Here is a 15,409-nt window from a genome sequence, read left to right on the forward strand (position 1 = left end):
GTAGAGGCCAGGTGGTAGGATGTTTGCATATCAATGCAAGCAGGCATGCAGGCACATTCTTACACCAAGAATTCAGGGAAGGGGAGAATGTCTCCGACATCTATCTATCTATCTATCTATCTATCTATCTATCTATCTATCTATCTATCTATCTATCTGTCTGTCTAATCTATTATAAATCTACCTATTTGCCTTCCCACCTATCAGTATACCATAAAGAAACCCACCAAATGCTCTGTGAAAAGTGAGAGGAGGAAGGGAAGCATTGGAAGCATGGCAGAGAAGATGATTTGTTCAAGTTGTACTGTGAGCATGTATGGAATTATCTAAGTGAAAGCCTCCTCCATTACCAAGGCATGTTCATTCAAGATTTAAAAGAAAAAATGGAATAGATAAAGGAAGCTAAAATGGGAGGATGAAGTAGCCATAATAATCAATGTATATCTGTGAAAAGAAAACTAAGAAAATTGAGGAGTGAATAGGAGAATGATGATGTTAATCAGGAATCAAATGAATGTAGAAAACTCCACATGCTAGAGGAGGAAAGGAAATAGATTTTGTTAAAAAATGTTTGCATGTGTTATAGATTCAATGTCCTATTTTTAAACCTAATATCTACAAATATAAATATTAAGTTAGTGCTTTTAAGCTACTAAATTGACATTAACTTGTTGCAACCATTTTAGGAAGCCAATGTGTCCAGGTAAATGCCTTACTCAATTCTTTTCTGTTCTAGTCATTTCTATCTTTCCACACCCTGGCCTTGAGTAATTTTTCCTCCATGCATCTGGAAATGCCTGCCTCATTTATTTCAAAATAGGGGATGATGGCATTGTTGACAATATCAGAAACATGACAGCAATTGGTATTAACAGAGTAGCTATAGAGCTTCAAAAGAGAGATACACTTCGTGTCTTCACAGAACTTATATTTTAATAAGCTACCGACAATATAGCAGAAGAAATGTAGTGCTGACAATATCTCAGGCAAAGAAAGTGGTTTCTGAAGGTGTACAAGAGTCCTTGGTGCACTGGAGCAGCTGAAAATACCTCAGTGCAATATGATGCTGGAATTAAACAGGGAGCAGTGGCCAAGATATGAGGATGGGCAAGCAGATGGGGGAAAGGTAGAGGAGAGAAAAAATGCTTAAATGAACATGAAATAGAAGCTGGGCATGGTGGCTCACGCCTGTAATCCTAGTTATTCAGGAGGCTAAGTTCTGAAGATTAAGGTTCAAAGCCAGCCTGGGAACAAAGGACCTGAGACTCTTAACTCCAATTAACCTCTTGAATCGGGAATTGGGGCTTGGTTCAAGGGTAGGGTGGTAGCCTTGAGCTGAAGGGTTCAGGGACAGCACCCAGGATGAGCTTAAGCCCCATGACCCACAAAAACTAATTTAAATAATTAAAAAAATGAACTCATCCTTTTTGCTGTCCCTTGGTTATCTCACATTGTTATAATATTTTACTTTGTTATTTGATATATTATATGTATGTTTATTTGGTTATTTGAAATAGGATAGGAAAGGGGGGAAAACAAGATGAGGGGAGCGGGTGGGGGAAGGAAATGGGGACCAAGACATGAGAAAGGGTATCAATGTTTGTGAAGTAATGCATCTTTATCTGGTGAATATAACGTAATCCTTCTATTAATTAAAATAAAAATATAAAAAAACATGAAGTAGAAATTGTTGGGAGCCAGAGTGGAATCAAACTGTACCCTGATTTGCATCAGACAATGGCTTTATTGTCTTATTGTTTTCTGGCCTTATTCTGTTTAAATGACCTGAGATTTACCATATGAATGTAACACCTGGAAGTTCCCTGGTTTCAAGAAGGGATAAGCTTTGAGTTGAAAATAAACGGAGCGGCAGTCTTTACCTGGGCTGCAGACCTCCCAGACCCCATGTGTTTGTCTCTCTTCTATTTTTTCCAGTCCCTGCCCCCTATTTCAGGAACCCCAATTTGCTGCCAGTATGCCCCGACAAGAAATCAATTGTAGTATTAAGAGTTGTGTGTGTGTATAAATTTACAAAATCATTTCAGATACGTCAGTTGAATAAAATGTTTATCTTAGAAATAAATTTCTCTTTATTGAGTAAAAAGATTGAAGACTATAAAAAGTAAAAGTAATTTAAAATTTTTAATTCTCCAGCACTATATAGCAACCTCAATACTAAGGCAAATATAACCTGGATATCTAATGAATTAAAGATTGTCTTGTGAAAATTATTATATTTATCTGGAATAATAATTTTAGATAAAAGCAAAAATTATGTCATACAAGCAATATATTTACTAGTAAAGTATTATCTAAAATTCAAAGTAAGTAAACTAAGCCATATAAGAAAAGAAAAGTGAATATTTGGAGCAGTTACACTGCAATACTAAATCTGTCTAATATCCAATCTGAAAATATGCATTGAATTGAAACATTTATAACATTTGAGATCTCTCTCTCTCTCTGTTTCTCTCTCTCTCTCTTTCCCTCTCTGTCTGTCTGTCTCTCTGTCTGTCTGTCTCTCTCTCTCTCTCTCTCTCTCTCTCTCTCTCTCTCTCTCTCTCTCTCTCTCTCTCTCTGTCTGTCTCTCTCTCTCTCTCTCTCATGTTCATTCTGTATTGCTGACTGCTCTCATACTTTTGAGTTCAAGGGATTCTTTTGCCTTTGTCTTCTACTTATAAGGTATTGGAATTTCTGGTGTTCCACACCGTGCCTTGCTTCAAGTCAGGCTTCTACTCAGCCATTACAACTTTGAATATTAGTTAGATCTCAATGAATATCAGAGCTGTTATTGTGGTCAAAAGTATCTCCTATGCTATACATACATGTAGTCACATGCCAATTAATAATGGGATGCATTCAGAAAAATGTATTCTTAAAAATGATTCATTATGGAAACTTGACTAACTTAGAATAGTGTCCTTCACTAACTAACTTAGATGATTTGATGTTTTGAGGTTTTATACAACCGCAATTGTATGATTGGCCTAGAATTTACATACAATCACCAATGAAACAAGATCACTTACTTCTCCAAACCAGTCTCCTTTTCTCTACTTTGACCTGCTTTCATGCAGATCTGCTCTTCTTTCTGCCCTTTCCACTTACATGTGCTGACCAATTTGCTCAGCTGGAAACATAGAATTCAATGTAACATCCCTCATTTTCTCTCATTCCTCTTCACACTACCATAAAATGGCAACCATTCTACTTTAATTCATCTCATGTCCCTATTTTGCTTTTGGTAAGTTTTGGTTCAGCTTCCTTCTGTGTGCTTTCCTTTGTGCTATTTCTTCACAGCTAGCTCTTTAAAGACCAGAGGCTGAGGTTGTAGCTCAAAATGGAATGCTTGCCTGACATGTACAAAACACTGTATTACATCCTGGGTGCTGGCAAAGAATTCAAGAAGTACATTTTTGTAACATTTTATTCTGTAGGTGGAAAGAGACCTCTTCTCTCTGAACGGATAACTTCTTGAAATTGACTTCAACATCTTCTCTCACCAAGACTTGTTTTGCACTTGATTTGCTCATTTGTATGCCTTTGCTTGCCTCTCTCAGGATGTTGCATTCTGATATGATTATAGACATTAGGTGGGTCATTTTCCTTTTCCAGAGGTTGTTTAGTTGTCTACCATGAGTAATGGGGGGAGGCACACTATATCTCTCTTTTTCATGCACTCACTCCAACCAGGACTTTTGATGACAAGAAGATTATGTGCCCATGAAATATTTCCTAGAGCCATCTTTTAATGAACTTTGGATGCCACTTGAGCTGTTTTGGTCCATAGATATGGTTTTGAAGCATGGGAGCAAGAATCAAATGGATATGTTAGGTATGAGCAGAGGTAAATGGATGGAGAAAAGAGGATATATTTGTGGTAGGATAGGCTGAAATGTCTGGACATTCAGTTATAGTTCTAATGGGGTATTAGGTTGAAAAATAAGAGTATAATTGAAACAGAAGAGAATAGAGAGGGAGTGACAATTTTCATAGGAAATATAAGTCATGTAAGTGTACCCCTTCTGGATATCATCTTTACAATAGAGTTTTTTTAAACAGTATAATTGATGAAACATTTTATGTCAAGAGAGAATTGTATTCTGAATACACAATACAAAAAAGAACTTTTAATCTGCATACCATCCATAATATTTCCCAATACTATAATACTGGTAAGAAATACTAGACTGAAAAGCATGTTTTCAAGCTTAATATTATTATAACAGATACATCATTTAAGCATTCATTCTAAAATACTATCCCTTGCTTCTTATATTATTATATAAATGGATTAATGGTAAATTTATGGAAACCAAGTTGTACTTGTTTATATTTAAACTCTTAAAGAAATAAACCACCACAGCTTATTTGCCAGTGTCTATGGAAATTTTCTTACATTCTTCTGTGATATTCTAGGATTGTTGAAATCAATATTTTTAAATACTTCTGTCTACAAGAATGCAAAAGATCCCTAAATTTTTGAGAATGACTTTATTTCCTACATGTCAGATAATTCATCTAAAAAATTCTCTTAGTAGTTTTAAGAAATTATCTAAAAATCAATTAAAAATTTAGCTAGTGATATTGCACAGTCAAATGGAAACAGCATTCTGTATTATTTTACAAAATAGCAAGAGCACACTATGACATGTGCATCATTTAGATAGTGGACATAATTACCATAATAAAAATTGAGAGGAATTATTGTAAAAAATTGGCAATCCACAATATTCAAGCTTTCTCTTTGTACATATTTACAAGCCATAGATAGTTTTCTGTAAAAGTATCATCAGACATGTTATACAAAAACATTTCTAATATTCTATAAGCATCTATAGAAAATGGAAGATTCATAAAGTCACCAACATTAAGGTGAAATTATTGCCACCATTATTGTCATTTAGAGGAAAGTAGATTGTGGTAAGAAAAAAAAGGTTAAAATAGCCCATTAAAAATAAAAAATATTGAGGGAAAAATAATTCTCCTCAATTACATAAGCTGTAAGTAAATATGTCAGATGAAGTAACTGCATTTCAAGGGTCAGGACTGGTGCTATTTTACTCCATGAAGGGTTATTTATGACAATCAATATTGCCACTCATTTTTGATGATCTCTTGTGTCCTCTGGGCCTCACATTAAATGCATCAACATGTTTGATTTTTAATTTAGCCTTGTTAAAGTAATTTAGTTCAACCTTCACTGAGGAAATGGTGTTATTTGCAGTGACAGTGGAGGCTAGCCAGCCTCTCCGGGCAAATGGACTGTCAGCTTCATTGTCAAGTATTGAGTTGACATAGTCAAGAAGCTAGTGAAGACAGAAAATGGTTGTCCTCATTTTACTGTGGTTTCAATACTGCAGGAAGGACTATTCTATTATTTTTTCCCTTAATTTATCTCCTAATTTTTATTCTCTGAAAATCCCCCTTGGCCGTCATTTTCAGGTTTGCAATCTCAGTCACTTCTGATTTTTCTGTCGCCTCGATTCATGACAATTCATATTGCATTTTTAATTTAAATATCCCATGCAAAGTCACAATTACCATTTGGCAACTGAGTATTAGCTGTATTTTCTTTATTGATCTTTGAGCTTTAGTTTTAGGCCCCAAAAGCCACCAAATAAACTACCACATTGAAAAGTCTAACTTTAAGTTACAAATCTCTGAAAAGTGCAGTGCCTTTCATTACTTAGAAATTAATGTCTAACATTGTTCTTGTCTATAATTGTGATCTTATTGTTTCCTTAAGAATTTTAGCACTACTTCCTTACTCATGCTCTTTTTTCCCAAGATGGCTCTTCCCTTCTCATTGTGATGTCTTTACCCAGACACCATCTCCTCTCTATTTCTCTCTTCTTAGCCAGCAGGACATTTTTGCAAAACCATTCCCCAATATAGAGTAACTACTGTCACTGGCCATGTCACACCACTACTAATTTCATTCTTGCATTTTAAAACATTACGACTTACTGATTATATTTTTCACTTACTTCAGTAGATAGTGCTAATCTAGGACATGCAGAAAAAAAACCATTCTCCTTATTATAAAAATCTATCCATATTTTCTTCTAACTAAAAGGAGTGTTTCATATGTATGTTTTACAGCTTTATAAAGCTGTGTTTAGTGAGAACTCAAAAATTACAGATTAAACAAAAAATAATAATATTCACAACATTGAAGGACTGCATAGTAAGGCAAGTGTTATGAACGTCATCTTAGGGACCCTTTAGTACTAAGTATAAAATATAGAGTGAAAATTTGACTCATGACACTGGGTCTGCATGAACAATGAATGATACAAAGGTCACAGGGTAAAGATAAACTAAACTCGGAAATCCCAGAACAATATGACTGTTGTTCATCAGATCAAATCCAACTGACTTGAGTTCAAAGTAAGGAGTTATGATGAAAGGAAGCAAAGGAGAAAGTCTGAGTCCTGTCATAGGTGGTTAAATGCAGATCCTCCCGCCACTTCTGCTCCCAGAGCCACTGCAGAAGTCCAATTGAAAAGCCCTATGGCAGCTCTACTCAGAGTTTAGTACTCAAAGTAGGGTCAAAAATTTGGGTACTGGCTGAGGACCCACAGCAAAGAGGCCTGAGATAGTCCATCTATTGCTGTGAGTGAGCAACATCCAATTTGCACTGTTCTGGTGTCTGGAGACCTGTCATGTATGAGCCCACAGTTTTTGCTGCAGATGAATTTACTGTAGTTTCTACAAGCTAGTATCTGTGAAGTAAAAATGTAATTGGAAATATAACAAAACATTAGATTGAGTGAATTATGATTAGCATAATAGAATCAGAAAGTAAATAATTGAGAATCTTTGTTGAGAAAGGTGAAACATATTTGTGTGATAGTTCTCTGAGTTTTCAGATAAAGTTATATTTTACTCAGTGCCACATAGTGAACACAATTCTGTAAAAGACTAATATGAAGGCACAACATGGGAAAATTTAGGTAAATCCTTTAACATTGGTTCAGTTCAGTCTGTGTCCTTGAACTTCATAAGTATAATATTGGTATCATAAACACACACAAACACACCCATTTTCATTTATCAACAAGAAAAAATAGTTAGATAGCTATTTTGTGTGAGCCAGGGTATCCACAACAAGTAGGAAGAAGGAAGGCAAAAAAAAAAATGTATTCTTAGCAGATTTTCAATAACAAAAGCTTACCTAACTGAAAAATGTGTGTAAAAAGAGAATGAATTATAATTATTTATTTTTACTATGGAGTTATGTTTATGAGGAAACAAAAAGGTAACGTTCACAATTATTTATTGTGTTCTATTATTCATTATTCTTGGTTTTCTTCGCAAATCACAGAAGAGAATATTTTGAAATGAAAATATACTCTTTTGGACACCTGCATTTTCACTTTATAAAACTATACATGCAGAATGAGAATACTACAAGGACTAGAAAGATAAGCCAAAGCTACTCAGATTTTTTTCTTTGCATGGAATCCACATATTTTATCTGTGAATATGTTCTCCATGTAAATTTTAATAAGCATTATAAAAATCTGAAAATTTCTGAAATGTTTTCTGTTTTTTGTTTTTGTTTGTTTGTTGTGGGTCATGGCGCTTGAACTCAACCCTGGCACTGCCCCTGAGCTCTTCAGCTCAAGGCTACCTTCCTATCCTTGAGCCAAGCCCCACTTCCTGTTTTCTAGTGGTTAATTTGAGATAAAAGTCTTGGGTCCTTTTGTGCCCCAGCTAGTTTTGAACTTGATCCTCAGATCTCAGCCTCCTGAAAAGCTAGGATTATAAGCACGAGCCACCGCACCTGGCTGAAATATTTTAAATATATAATTTACTTGTATTTGCATTTTCCACAGGAAATTTGTCCCATAGTTAAATGCTAAATTATCATTCTTGACCTCTCAATTTATCCACTTAAAATCATTTAGAGGTCTTCAGAGAGAGAGAAAGAGAGAGAGTGCATTAGCAGAAAATGTACACTGTACTAATTATTTTCAAACTAAGAATAGTTTATTTCATTTTTGAAAGAAAAAAGATCAATTTATAGAAATTTTTGTTTTCTTTTGTTTTGTTTTTTAAGCTATAATATTGAAGAGATATATTAATGGTTCAATTCAAGCAAAATTGAAATATTGGAATTGAAATATCTAGTCATAAAAATATACATCAAGGGGAATAATTTTGTTTTAAAGTATTTACAAACATATGGTTTGTTTAAAATTCTAACTGAAGATTCTGAAAGTCCTTCTCTTTTCTTTTATAAACAAAAACCATCTTAATACATTTCTGAAAATTCTTTTTAAAATAATATTTTAAAATATAAAAGGATTGAGTGCTGTCAGTGTGCATCCATAATCCTCAATATTCAAGAGGTTGTAATTAGAGAATAAAATTTTGGAATTATCCTAGTAAATAAATCCACAAGACCTTTATCTACAAATAACCAACAAAAACCCGAAGTGGTATTGTGGCTTAAGTGGTAAAGTGCTAGCTTTGAGCAAAACAAACTCAGAGACATAGCACAGGCCCTGAGTTCAGGCATTACAAAACCAAAGACAGTGCCTACTCATTAAGAAAGATTAAGGTAGCACTGATTCTTCTTGACTTGTGGAAACACACATTTCATTAGCATCTGAACAGTCAGGTACGCTCTATCTCACTGTTCAGGCTTGTCCTTCCAGTTCTTCTCTTTTGAATCCACATTCTCCCACCAATTCACTAGATTTGACATCTACAGAAGGCTACCCTTGAACTTGATCTCATTTTATACATAGTCTCTTCCCTTCTCTTCCCTTTCATTATCTGTTTCTTCTGTCTCTCTCAATCTTTCTTTCACTCTCTCCATCTCTCAGTCTTTTCACTTTTCTGTTTATCCCTTCCTCTTTCATGATATCAGTTATCAATAGGTACATGAACAGTTTGATATATATATATATATATATATATATATATATATATGCACAATTCAGGTCATACCCACAATAGCAAAATCACCCATCTCAAAATTACAACTTTCAGTGTGGATTAAACTCCAGCTCAATTCATTGTAATTTAAATTTGTCTTTCCTTCCCAAACCTGTTGTTCTAACAAATAACTTATTGTCAATTGCTTTTTAATCAAGCAACACAAAAAAGTGGGGAGTCATTTTTTACTCCTTGCTCTCCCCCTAAAAAATTATTCAATTCCCAATTCTGACTAATTCATCATGAATATTCCTCTCTTTGTCTATCAATTAACTATATTTGCTCTTGTCACCAGTATTTTGCTATAATTTCCAGCTTTCTATTTTCTATGGGATATAGTTTGTTATTTCTTTGGGGACCAAGCTAATAGGTCTCTGGAACTATGTGTATTACATCTTCCTCTTAAGTTCCAGTTCAACTTTCCCAAGCTCATCTCATTTCACCAAAAGCTTCCATTATCCGTTCTATACCCTACTCTTTTTTTAAAAAAAATATTTAAAGTTGTGTATCAACAGGGTCAGCAAAATTTTCTCTAAATTCCAAGTCTAGAAAAGCTAATTAGCCAAGACATGTGAAAGGGTATCAATGTATGGGAATTAATGCACCATCTATCTGGCAAATATCATGTAACCCTTCCATTAATTACAATAAAAAATATATGAAAAAAGAAAAGTAAATTAGATTTATCCTCATAGTACATCAATATACTTATCACATTAAATCCGACTTACTTTTATCCAGTTAAGCACAGCTCTTTAAGGTGAAGATAAGGTATGTCTTGCAGCTACAGCTCGTAACTATAACTACCTGAGAGGCATAGATTAGCAGGCTGTGAGTTGAAGCCAGTCTAGCCTTGCAAGTTCACAAGACTCCATTTTAACCACTGGATTTGTACATTTGTGCATGTTCCTTACCCTTGCTACAGAAGAAATACAATGGCTCGCTGCAGTGATGGGGTGTCTGTTATTTCCAGTAACAAGGGAAAGCACTAGGAAGCAGATCACAAGCCAGGTTAGTCCAAACATAAAGAGAGACCAATAACAAAAGAGGTTGGGGGTGTAATTCAAGTGGTAGAGTGTCTGCCTAGCATATGTGAAGCTCTTGGTTGAATCCTCAGTTAAAACAAACAAACAAAAAAGATTTGGCCTAGTGGTACAGTGCTCGTCTAGCATGCATGAAGACCCAGGTTTGATTCCTCAGTACCACACACATAGAAAAAGCTGGAAGTGGTGCTGTGGTAGAGTACTTGCCTTGAGAAAATCCAACAGTGCCCAAGCCCTAAGTTCAAGCCCCAGGATTGGCAAAAGAGGCATATACACACACATACAGATATATATGCATATATATATGGAGAGAGAGAGACAGAGAGAGAGAGAGAGAGAGAGAGAGAGAGAGAGAGAGAGAGAGAGAGAGAGAGAGAGAGAGAGAGAGAGAGAGAGAGAGTGATGGGAGGGGGGAGGAGAGAGAATTATATGACGTAAGTCAATTCCTAGCATATAGTGGAAATTTTAGTAAATATTTAATGATTCACTGCAATAGTAACTGAGGCAAGTCAATAGTTTGCTTCATATGTAGATGTCAGGCTAGACTGCATTCATTCAGAAAGATGCTATTTGCTACAAATTTCTTTTTCATGAAATATTTGAACGGACATGATAGTACAACCTGATAAATGACAGAATCTTGGCAATGAGAAGAACAACCTCAATGGAGACACATTATTTTTTATGAACACTAACATTTAGGTATCCGGAATCTTTTTCAGAAAACTTTTAATTAGCTAGTCTTTTTTGTCTACATGTGATACTGAACATCCTGTCACTAATAAAAAGTAATGTAGATTTCATTTGGAATGCATACTGATAATTATTCTTGATTTTCACATAAATACACAATGGATACCAATGAAGAAGAGTCAGTTTCAAATTGAAGTTGCTATAACTCCCAAAACCCTGAACATTCATTTCAAGTTCACCAACAATGTGATCCTAGAGACTGCAGCCAGGATCGAGTGACTTCTCAGCTATTTTTTACTTCCAATGTATCAACACAACTCTCTTCAGAGATAATAAATTGCTCACTGAATTGCGAACTTACCATGTTCTTGTTATAGGACGTTTTTAATACGGATAAACCACAAGTAATTTGTAAAGCTCAAAATATTGTTTCCAACATGTGTCTATTTGTATGTATATGAACACTTTTATTGAGCAGGGCACAAATCATTTATTCTTTTTTTAATGGATTCAAACCTGACAACAAAAGTGGGTCAGGAGTGTGACCTAGTTGTGGAATGCTTTCCTAGCATGCATGGAATCCTGAGTTTGTTTCCTTGGTACCACATACACAAAAAGCCAGAAGTGGTGCTGTGACTCAAGTGTGTATACATACATATATTATGTGTGTGTGTGTGTGTGTGTATTTGTGAGTATGTATGTGTGTGTGTGTGTATATATATATATGTATATATAATACAGCAATAGCATATGATAGGCCTATTTTCAGAATTTTTCTTGAGAAACATCCACACTAAATTCAACTGTAGCTGGGCTAATTTGCATTCACATTATAAAGGTTCCTTTTTTTCCAGCATCTTTGTCAACATTTGTTTTATTTTAAATAAATAGCTATGAAGTTAGAAAATATTGCCTTGTGATGATGATACCTTCCTGTAATTCTGGCTCTTGGGAGACAGGGAGCATTGAGTTCAAGGCCAGTCTCAGCTATGTAGTAAGTCTTTGCTTCAAATAAGCTCATGCATACAATCCTTTCTACTCAAAAGGCTGAGATCTGAGAAAACAGTTCAAAGCTTGCCCAGGAAGGAAAGTCTATTGAGATTCTATTCTCCAATTAATCACAAAAAAATTTGCAAGTGGAACTGTGACTCAAGTGTAGAGCCTTGAGCAAAATAGGCTCAGGGACATTACCTAAGGCCCCAAATTCAAGCCCAGAATTGGCATAAAATAATAAATATTTTTAAGAAAATGTTGCCCCCTTGGTCAGGAGTTTGGCCTAGTGGTAGAGTGCTTGCCTACCACACATGAAGACCCTGGTTTGATTCCTTGGTACCACATACAGAGAAAAAAACTGGAATTGGTGCTGTGGCTCAAGCGGTAGAGTGCTAGCCTTGAGAAAGCCCAAGGACACTGCTCAGTCCCTGAGTTCAAGCCCTAGGACTTGTAAAAAATATTATTCCCCTTCCAATATTTTATTCAGTATAGAAAGTAAAGAGCAAGGCCCAGAATTGCATGAATGTGCTTTATGCTGCAAGCAGACCACAGGTGCAGGACAGAAGTGGTGACTAGGTATTTATTATGTATCAGATTTCATACACATTCTTGGTTACTCATATTACAACAATCCTAAATTGTTTCTTTTAAATATGTAGGACAATGAGGAAGACACACCACACACACACACACACACACACACACACACACACACACACACACACACTCACAGATCTAGAGTCTGTTGACCTTCATAGAGTACTAGGTCCTTCAAATATTGATTCAGTTTAGTCTTTCTTCACTGAAATGAAATATATACTCTGTGTTGCATTAAGATCTGGGTTGTAGATGTATTTGCGCAAATGGAAATAATAAATTAAATACATTTTCATTTTGTTATGTTGGGGATAAAGCTGGCTATTTTCCAGTATCAGAAGATGCTCACTAACTCCTTATATAGCCTTAAAATATTTGAAAAACATTGCCTGCATTCTTTATTTCTTGGACCTGAGCATGATTTCCTAATTTTTGCATAAAAGCTATAGCCAGTTCATGATCTTTAAAAGTGATCTGACCTATTTTCATGAGAGAAACGGGAGAAAATGAGGAAGCAGAAAATCATACCTTACTAACCAACTTTTCTACAGGCTAACAGAGCCCAGTGCAACAACAAATATTAAGTCATTAAGTCACATTTTCTTTCCTTTTTTTTTTAAACTGTTGTAACTTGGTATGTTTTATTTACTTTGTTGGGATATTTCCTGTATTTATCATCTTTTTTTATCAGTGTATGTATATAATCTACTTAGAATGTGCTTTCACCATGCTAACCCCTTTATTACTTTTTGTTATCCCCCTTTATTTCTTCCACCTTCCTAATGTTTTCCCTTTACTCTCCTGATCTCTTCTTTTCGTTATTGTTTCTTGGTTAGTTTTCATTTGATTTATCTTAGCTTCCAGTAATGAGAAATAAAACAAAACAAAACACGTGGTATTTATCATTACTTCACTTGATATGATGGGCTCCAGTTCCACTCATTTTTGTAACTAATGGGATTGTTTCATTCTTTTTAATGGTTGAGTAGATATAACATAATTTCATACCCACTGAGGGGCATCTAGACTGATCCTATGACACAGCCAAGATGAATACCTCAGTGAAATGCACAGTTGTACAGGTATCTGCTTAGGAAACTGATTTTGATTTTTGAGTAGATACACAGATGTGACAGATCAAATGGTTTGGCAGTTGTGTTTTTATGTTTTTGAGACAACTCCACACTGATTTCAATAGCGCATGGACTCATTTACACTCCCATTAACAGTGAATAAGACTCTCTGCCCCCTCCTCCACCTCATTCTCATCAGAATAAAAATTCTGGATAGGTAAATCTTAAAAGTTAAGAAAGCAAATGAAATGTTTTTCGTCTTAATCATGTATTTCTTCCCCGGTTTTAGGATAGGTATTCATGTTTAAGTCCTACTGAGGGATTAGAGTAAATAACTATACTTTTGATTTGAAATTACTACTCCAAAGAATCCACAGAGCCTATATAGAAATCATTTGATTAGCCAGAAAAGGAAGGAATATAATTGAGGCTCACCACTCTCAAAGGCAATATTTAGGGCAGGGCTATATTTGACCAGCACGTTTCAAATCAGGCAGAAATTATGAGAAGGACCGGAAATTTTCTTACAAGTAAATTTAGTCAAATTAGAGAATGAGGGGCTGGGAGTTTGGCCTAGTGGTAACAGTGCTTGCCTAGCATGCACAAAGACCAGGGTTCGATTCCTCAGCACTCCACATACATAGAAAAAGCCAGAAGTGGTGCTGTGGCTCAAGTGGTAGAGTGCTAACCTTGAGAAAGTCCAAGGACAGTGCTCAGGCCCTGAGCTCAAGCCACAGGACTGGCAAAAAAACAAAAACAAAAACAAAAACAAATTAGAGAATGAATTATAAGTTTTTTTTTGTTCAAGAGATGGAACCTCAATGTTTTCTGAAAATATATTGTTATATTTGGAAAAGAATAATGATAAAATATGTGTATTTATTTTTATTTTAAACACTAAATATATTGAAAAATAGAAAGTCATATTCACAGTGCCTCTACCTAATTTTAGCAACTCACTTAATTCTTTACTGTGTAGCCACCAAAACAAGCATCATTTGCTCCTCAGAAAAAAATGGCCAAGCAAGGGCCCGATGTCTCATCCCTGCAATATTAGCTACTCAAGAATTTGAAATCTGTGGATCATAGTTGGAAACCGAGGGAAGGGAAGGAAGAAAATGACTAAATAGTGGTCCCAGTAGCCTTCCCTAGGTTGAACTTTCCCAGGTTCTCAATCCATTTTTCTAGTTCTACTTTACAATAACAACATACCAACACCCTTTACTGAATTAGATGTAGTAATGTTATGTGGCCTGACCACTACAATTCACTGTCATATATGATGATACGTATCTATTGAAGTGATCATGGTTACTTGATCTCTCTGACTGTTATTCTAAGCTGCTGATTCAGTTTCTTATCTGTCTTTGAGCGTACAAACTTGCTGTGATTTCTTGAGCTTGTGGAAAACTCCTGATTCAATTAAATAAAAATTAACCACCAAAACCACCTCTAAAGTAAACCATGTCTTCTGGAAGAAGAAATAATAAATCCACAATTTTGTTTTGTTGGTGCCACAGAATAGATAGATTCCAGAGGCTTCATAGGGAGAGCAAAGGGAAGAAATGCAAGGCAGGTAATGAGACATAATCTCTACTCTCTTGATGGAGACATCAGAAAGTGAATAATTCTCAACTGATCACTTGACTGGATTCTGTTGAAGAATATTTACCTGAAATTCATTTTAAGCCAGTACAAAAGTATTTTAGGTGGGACACTGGTGATTCATGCCTTTAATTCAAGCTGGTGAGTTCAAGATCTAAGGGTTGTGATTCAAAGTCAGCTTAGGATGGCTTTAAATTGTTTTAAATGTATTGTAAAGGTGATATACACAGGTGTTACAGTTACATAAGTAAGGTAATGAGTACATTTACATTCCTTTTCCATCAGTGTTACCCCTCCCTCATTTTCTCCCACTTCCTCCCCCAACTCCACACCCTCAAGTTGTAAAATTTATTTCCATCATAAGGTCTAGTGATATCATTGTTGCATTAGTTCACCCTTTCCCATCACTTTTGTGATATTTAGCAGAGGATCAAAATGGCTTAATAGCAATGT

The sequence above is a fragment of the Megascapheus bottae genome, chromosome 9, assembly GCF_031878675.1.
Source record: "Megascapheus bottae isolate mThoBot1 chromosome 9, mThoBot2.hap1, whole genome shotgun sequence".
NCBI lineage: Eukaryota > Metazoa > Chordata > Mammalia > Rodentia > Geomyidae > Megascapheus > Megascapheus bottae.